Source organism: Catharus ustulatus, chromosome 2 (assembly GCF_009819885.2).
Source record: "Catharus ustulatus isolate bCatUst1 chromosome 2, bCatUst1.pri.v2, whole genome shotgun sequence".
Lineage (NCBI taxonomy): Eukaryota > Metazoa > Chordata > Aves > Passeriformes > Turdidae > Catharus > Catharus ustulatus.
The window spans coordinates 4,999,678-5,001,306 of NC_046222.1; positions in this window are offsets into that span (position 1 = coordinate 4,999,678).

Genomic DNA, 1,629 nt, shown 5'->3' on the forward strand with positions numbered 1-1,629 from the left:
AGGTGTTGTAATGCTTAATTATTGCCAGCTCTTCAGAAACCCCTGGTGGGGAAAAAATGCATTTATTCAGAAATATCGCTGACCTTCCTGGCCTTTCTAAGCCGCCTTGGTGGTGCTAGGAGATGTTATTTTTCCAACTTCAACAATGTTTCTTCCATTTTCATCTGTACATTCACCCACTCTCTCAGCTGCATGTAAAAAATGCCAAGCTGTCCTGAAGCCATGGAAATATTTTTATAAACTTGACAGCCACGGCAAACATTCCTCCTTGGCAATAAACAAACAAGGTACACAACCTGCCATTACATCAATTTATAGCAGAGAGACCTTCGTCACTCATTGATGAGGGGATCCTAGACAATTCTTGTGCTAGCAAGCCATAAAGTAGTGTTGTCTGAGATTAGAAAAACGCTGGGTCCTTTGGTTCCTGCGTGCAGGGAGTAATTGGAAAGTTTCTGTTTGCCCAAGTGCATGTGGGAGTTCAAGCAGGCACCAGGTATTTGGTTTATTCAAGGCTCTTACAAACTGTGTTTGGCTTGGGTGTACGTGTGCTTGGGGGGCTTGGTGTTTGTTTGTAGGCACAAAAAGCCTGTTTTCCATAGTGGCAGCTGAAGCACAAAGGTGGTACAAATAATTCAACTGGATAAATTTTAGACACACTAAAAAAAAAAAAAGCTGCAAACAAAAGGCATCAGTCAGTGTTGCAGGAGCAGAGCCCCAGTCCACGCAGCCTCCTGTGCACCCCTCCTTCCATTTTCCTTGCAGCTGGCTGTGGGCTGGGAGGGTTGGCAAGTACCTGAGCCCACACTGCAACATCTCCCTGTGGGGCAGTTCCCCATGTAAGCACTCAGACAGTGCTCGTTTTTGGTGTGTTCTGGGTTAATTCACTCTGAAAACGCTTAAACACAGATCTCCAGAGATGTTGGTGGTGCTGGCAAAAAAAAGCAGGTACCCCTCCTGTTCTTACGTTACTTTGGGTTGGGTATCTCTTAGTTTCTAGCAAGCCCTCTTCCTACCATCTTTGAGTAGTGGATTCTCTGTGGTGTGCTCAGGAGAAAGAAAGTCTAGACTGTTTTTTCCACCCATGTCTTTGATGGAAGAGTCAAAGTAGGGAGCCAAGCTCCTTTCTACCACCTCACTCGTTCTCTGCTCTGTCTCTGTGCTGTAGTTCCTCCCTTCTTCAAATGAGGATGACAAGTCTTCACTCTGCTTCCACAAAACCTTTGAAAACTAAGGAGAAAAACATGCAGGGCATTTGTCTTCCTCTCCAGGAAATCATAAATCCCTCCCCTCACCCCTCTCCCTTCTCCTTTCCACCTCTCTTCTCTCTCCTCTTCCTCTCCTCTCCTCTCTCCCTCTCCTCTCCTCTCCTCTCCTCTCCTCTCCTCTCCTCTCCTCTCCTCTCTTCCCTCCTCCTCTCCTCTCCTCTCCCTCTCCCTTCTTCTCCTCTCCTCTCTCTCCTCTCCTCTCCTCTCCTTCCTCTCCTCTCTCTCTCCTCTCCTCTCCTCTCCTCTCCTCTCCTCTCCTCTCCTCTCCTCCCTCTCTCTCTCTCTTCCTCTCCTCTCTCCTCTCCTTCCTCTCCTCTCCTCTCCTCTCCTCCCTCTCCTCTCTCTCTCTCTCTCCTCTCCT